At 52.7% G+C, this 6,297-nt stretch overlaps 1 pseudogene; it reads right to left on the bottom strand.

Annotated features, from left to right (window-relative positions):
- Window positions 1-3,305: 3,305 nt before the first annotated feature.
- LOC102444239 (olfactory receptor 52B2-like) lies at window positions 3,306-5,016 on the bottom strand (annotated as a pseudogene).
- Between the last annotated feature and the right edge of the window lie 1,281 nt (window positions 5,017-6,297).

The following is a 6,297-nucleotide window of genomic DNA, read 5'->3' as shown; positions in this document are numbered from 1 at the left end:
ACATTTCCCCACGCTGCGCAAGAACGTAAGAAAACGACTAGTCCTGTAGCACCTGAAGGTCTTGGAGCACGTGACCTATGAGGACAGGCTGAAGGATTTGGGCTTATTTAGTCTGCAGAAGAGCAGAGTGAGGGGGGATTTGAGAACAGCCTGCAACTTCCTGAAAGGGGTTCCAAAGAGGCTGGAGAGAGGCTGTTCTCAGTGGTGGAAGAACAAGTTGCAGTGGGGCAGGTCTAGGTTGGATATTAGGAAAAACTCTTTCCCTAGGCGGGTGGGAAGCACTGGGCTGGGTTCCCTAGGGAGGTGGTACACTCCATCCCTAGAGGTTTATAAATCCCGGCTTGACAAAGCCCAGGCTGGGTTGATTGATTTGAGCACGTTCTCTGCTTCTGAGACGTTTCCTCTCCGGGGGGGGGGGGGGGAGGAGTAAAAGGAAGTACACGGCCCCTGCAACATTATGTGACATTGAAGCAGCTGCAAAACCCGTCAGAACCTTATCCTGAGTGGCAAGACATTGATTACAAGACATACATACAAGATGGGAAGCAACTGTCTAGGAAGGAGCATGGCGGAAAGGGATCTAGGGGTCATAGTGGACCACAAGTTGAATATGAGTCAACAGTGTGATGCTGTTGCAAAAAAAGCAAATATGATTCTAGGTTGTATCAACAGGTGTGTTGTAAGCAAAACTCGTGAAGTCATTCTGCCGCTCTACTCTGCACTAGTTAGGCCTCAGCTGGAGTACTGTGTCCAGTTCTGGGCGCCACATTTCAAGAAAGATGTGGAGAAATTGGAAAGGGTACAGAGAAGAGCGACAAGAATGATTAAAGGTCTAGAGAACATGACCTATGAAGCCAGGCTTCATGAACTGGGCTTGTTTAGTTTGGAAAAAAGAAGATTAAGGGGGGACATGATAGCGGCTTTCAAATATCTAAAAGGGTGTCACAAGGAGGAAGGAGAAAATTTGTTCCTCTTGGTTTCTGAGGACAGGACAAGGAGTAATGGGCTTAAAGTGCAGCAGGGGAGGTTTAGATTGGACATTAGGAAAAAATTCCTAACTGTCAGGGTGGTCAAATATTGGAATAAATTGCCAAGGGAGGTGGTGGAATCTCCCTCTCTGGAGATATTTAAGAACAGGTTAGATAGACATCTGTCAGGGATGGTGTAGACGGAGCTTGGTCCTGCCTTGAGGGCGGGGGGCTGGACTCGATGACCTCTCGAGGTCCCTTCCAGTCCTATAATTCTATGATTCTATGATTAGCACAGGTGCAAACGGAGCCTCCTCACAGCTGCTGCTACAGCCCCTCTCCCACGGTCGGGGGGGCCCGTGAGCCCCTCCCCTGCCATCACAGGCCATGGCACCCCTGGCCGCTCCCCAATCCCATTATCCCCCAGGGAGCTACCTGTGTGGGGCAGAGAGCGAGAGCAGCCTGGCTCAGCCGGGCCCAGCCCTGTGACAGGAGCCCTAAGGCAGCCACTGGCAGTGTCCAAGAGCCACAGGCCAGGGCTACGGAGCAGGGGGCTGAGCCCGGCCAGGCACTGAAGGATTTAGGAGTTTCCACAGCTCGGTGGCAGGTGCTTTGGCCACACACAGGGACTGGGCTCAGCACAGGGGAGACATTGCAGGGCCTGTGTCATTCAGCTCAAACCGGGGTCCCATCTGGCCTTAAACTCAATGAATCTCTGAGTTCAGTGAATCCAGAAACAACTGGCCAATAGCAATTGACGCCAGCCAGCCTCTGAGCTCCTATTGGCTGGAAACAAGCAGCCAATAGGAGCTGAGAGATTGGCCTGGGGGATGGGGCCAGTGCAAGTCTCTCCCCCCTCCCGGAGCTGAGAGCCATGTGGAGGGAGACGCCTGTAGTTTTCAGTGGTCTGGGGCTGCAGCAGGCAGGGAGCCCAGCCTGCTTTGGGGGTGCTGCAGGGCTGCTGGTTGGGAGATGCTTAGGAAGCACCTGCCAGCCAGAGCCAGCCTCTGGCACCCCTGCCCCTCCTGCACCCCAACTCCCTCCTGCAGGTCACCTTCCAAACCCTCTGCATTCTCCAGCCCCAAGTCACAGCTCCCTCCCAGACCTTGCACCCCTTCCTATAGCCCTTCCTCAGGCCAGAGTCCTCTCCTGCACCCACAGTCCCTCCCAGACCCTGTACCCTTTCCTATAGCCCTTCCTCAGGCCAGAGTCCTCTCCTGCACCCACACTCCCTCCCAGACCCTGCACCCCTTCCTATAGCCCTTCCTCAGGCCAGAGTCCTCTCCTGCACCCACACTCCCTCCCAGACCCTGCACCCCTTCCTATAGCCCTTCCTCAGGCCAGAGTCCTCTCCTGCACCCACACTCCCTCCCAGACCCTGTACCCTTTCCTATAGCCCTTCCTCAGGCCAGAGTCCTCTCCTGCACCCACACTCCCTCCCAGACCCTGCACCCCTTCCTATAGCCCTTCCTCAGGCCAGAGTCCTCTCCTGCACCCACACTCCCTCCCAAACCCTGTACCCTTTCCTATAGCCCTTCCTCAGGCCAGAGTCCTCTCCTGCACCCACACTCCCTCCCAGACCCTGCACCCTTTCCTATAGCCCTTCCTCAGGCCAGAGTCCTCTCCTGCACCCACACTCCCTCCCAGACCCTGCACCCCTTCCTATAGCCCTTCCTCAGGCCAGAGTCCTCTCCTGCACCCACACTCCCTCCCAGACCCTGCACCCCATTCCCCTGCCCCAAGTCACCACCCACACCTTCTGTAATCTGCACCCCATTTTCCCCTTCTCCCAGGTCACAGCTCTCTTCCAGACTTGCACACCCTCCTAGTGCCCCTCTCCCAGGTCAGAATCCTCTCCTGCACTCATGCCCCCTCCTTGACCCTACACCCCTATTCCCTGACCCAGATACAACCCTCCCCTTTGCCTAAATGTCCTCTCAGGCCTCACACCATCTCCTGCACCTCAATCCCTTACCCTGTGCACCTTTCTGCACCCACCCTCCATCCTAGGCCCCGCACCTCCTCCATAGAAATATACGGCCCCTGACTACTTTCCAAAATCTTGGAGTGGCCCCTCGACAAAAATGATTGCCCATTGCTGTCTTAGAAGAAGACTTTCTAGGTGTGGCTGCCTTTTGTGGAAGTGAGCCGTGTCATTCTAGGCACGTCAGGGCCATGAAATAAGCTGCACAATGGGGCTGAAGAAATACCTTTTCTGGGACCAACTTCCATTGGCGGGTGCGACAAACTTTCATGCTCACACAGTGAAAATCCAAACCGTTGCAATGAACACCTGACCTTAATTTACAAGCCCCAAGACATCTCCCACTGCCTCCGTTAGCTCAGCACCAGGCTTCTGTTCGAGCACCAACAAAACATCTCGATTACACGTTTCAGGATCTCTTTTGTGGCCACCCCATGAATGACGGAGTTTAACATGGGGGGAAGGAGCACGTAGAGGTAGGTGAGTAGATTGAGAATATAACCTGGGATGATGCGCTCAAATCGGTATGCAAAATATGAGAAAAAACTGGCATGTAACACATCAGGATGACACCGATGTGGGAGTTGCAGGTGCCTTGAGCCAAGTGCTCTTAGTCGGGAGCGGGAAGACAGCCCTGAGGATCAGCACGTAAGACACAGCAATGAGCACAGTGTCCAAGCCAACTGCTAAAATAGCCATGGCGACGCCGTACCAGAGGTTGACTGCGATGTTGTCACAGGCCAGCCGGGATATGGCCATGTGCTCGCAATAGGTGTGAGGCAGGAGGCTGGTTCCGCAGAAATTCAGCCGCATCACGAGAAAGACGACGGGGAAAATGAGACAGAAACTCCTTGTGAGAACCGCCAGCCCGATCTTCCCGATCACAGGCTTGGTGAGCAGGGTGGTGTATCTCAGAGGGTTGCAGATGGCAACGTACCGATCACACACCTTGACCAGCAAGAAGCCCGACTTGGCAATAACACTGACATAGACGAAGAACATCTGGGTGAGGCAGGCAGCAAAAGAGATTTTCTCCATTCCAAACCAGAATAGATCCAGCATCTATAGATCCAGAATAGTTCCTGTCTAGGAAGGAGCATGGCGGAAAGGGATCTAGGGGTCATAGTGGACCACAAGTTGAATATGAGTCAACAGTGTGATGCTGTTGCAAAAAAAGCAAATATGATTCTAGGTTGTATCAACAGGTGTGTTGTAAGCAAAACTCGTGAAGTCATTCTGCCGCTCTATTCTGCACTAGTTAGGCCTCAGCTGGAGTACTGTGTCCAGTTCTGGGCGCCACATTTCAAGAAAGATGTGGAGAAATTGGAAAGGGTACAGAGAAGAGCGACAAGAATGATTAAAGGTTTAGAGAACATGACCTATGAAGCCAGGCTTCATGAACTGGGCTTGTTTAGTTTGGAAAAAAGAAGATTAAGGGGGGACATGATAGCGGTTTTCAAATATCTAAAAGGGTGTCACAAGGAGGAAAGAGAAAATTTGTTCCTCTTGGTTTCTGAGGACAGGACAAGGAGTAATGGGCTTAAAGTGCAGCAGGGGAGGTTTAGATTGCACATTAGGAAAAAATTCCTAACTGTCAGGGTGGTCAAATATTGGAATAAATTGCCAAGGGAGGTGGTGGAATCTCCCTCTCTGGAGATATTTAAGAACAGGTTAGATAGACATCTGTCAGGGATGGTGTAGACAGAGCTTGATCCTGCCTTGAGGGCGGGGGGCTGGACTTGATGACCTCTCGAGGTCCCTTCCAGTCCTATGATTCTATGATTCTATGATCTTGGGCACTGTGGTGGTGGATAACAGCAGATCAGCTGTGGCCAGCATGGAGAGGAAAAGGTACATGGGCTCATGGAGGCTTCGCTCCCTTAGTATGATATACAGGAGGAGAGAGTTCCCAAGAAGAGCTGCAAAGTACATGAGACGGAAGGGGATGGTGATCCAGACAGGAGACCCCTCTGTGCTAGGGATGCCGCTCAGGATGAAGGTGACAGAGCTAAAAACACTGTGATTGTTGGCTGGAATCCTGCACCGTCCCTTGGAGCTTCTCATTCCACTTCTAGGAGTTAAAAGCAAGAGAGAAAATCAGTGAGAACTGGAGGGGCAGCTAAGACTGGACTATGGGGACAGAACCAGAGACCCCAGCAAACCTTCCTGGTGTGACGGGCCAGAGGGGATCCCAAAGGAGGTTCCCTCCGAACAGGCCCGTTAGCCCCACAGCCAGCAGGGAGCCCCAGAGATCTGGACTCTAAGACTGACTCAGGAGGAAAGCAGCAGCCGAGAATTAACCCTTTCCCCTCCCTGGCTGTGCCTGAGCCTGTCTCCTGTTGTGTGTTATTTAGTCAGGTTGTTGCGATGCAGAGACCCCAGCAAAGAGTTCCCTGTTTTCTGACAGCAGCTACCATCTGAGACCTGACACACTCGCTGCACCACACACCTCTTCCAGAAAATGTGCCCGAAACGAGCAAGAAGCTTGGGATTAATTTCCAGGTGATAGTGAAACAAGAAAAGATGGACATTGACAATGGGATTATGGGACTGATGAAGTTAATCTCCAGGGCACAGTGTGTGGTGGAGACGGCCATTCCAGGAGTGCGTTCTCACCCTGCTTGGTTAGCCATCCTTCTCCCTGGGCCCTGATCTGCTGCTCTCCTTCCCTGAGAGCCTCCCTAGCTCCTTCTCCTGGACCTCCACTCCCAACCCATCCCTTTTCCCAACCGCCCCCCCCCCCCCCGCACCGCCTCGTCACCCCGTCTCCAGCTCACTCCTCTCTGCCCTTCTGTCATGTTACTGGATTTTGAGGGGAACAGCCAGATCACCGCTGCACCCACGGGTGGGTAGGGGTGTTGGCCCCAAAAGTGGCACAAAGGGGGCCATGTGAGGTGTCAAATAGAAGCCTATTTCCTTCTGATTCCATCTATGCTATTCATGTGATTGTATAATGTCGGTATGTGACGTTAGAAGCATGTATATGTGGTTGAACTATGGGCAAAGCAGCTCAGCCTATGAACATGCTAACGAGCAGACAGCAGCAGCGGCACAGGAGCCAGCAAACAGAGCTGTAAACAGGGGAGTTTGAGTGGGAGTTTGGATATTGGGACTTGTCTGGGGTTTGTTTTTGCTGTGGAGAGGGTGTTTCGGTCTGTTTTTGTGTTCACCGGACTAATAGGATTTTGGTGAGAAAGTAGATAAAACACAGAGGCATTAGTGGCCATGGCCCAAGTAGTGGAGAACACAAGCAGGGTGATTGGAAGTGGTAGCTGCCATGATTCTGGTACATGATTCTGGAGGGGGTACCTGAAAGGAGTTTTGTTTGCATGAAGTGCCACCTGA

This window comes from Pelodiscus sinensis, chromosome 1 (assembly GCF_049634645.1).
Source record: "Pelodiscus sinensis isolate JC-2024 chromosome 1, ASM4963464v1, whole genome shotgun sequence".
Lineage (NCBI taxonomy): Eukaryota > Metazoa > Chordata > Testudines > Trionychidae > Pelodiscus > Pelodiscus sinensis.
This window is presented reverse-complemented; position numbering and strand designations above follow the sequence as displayed.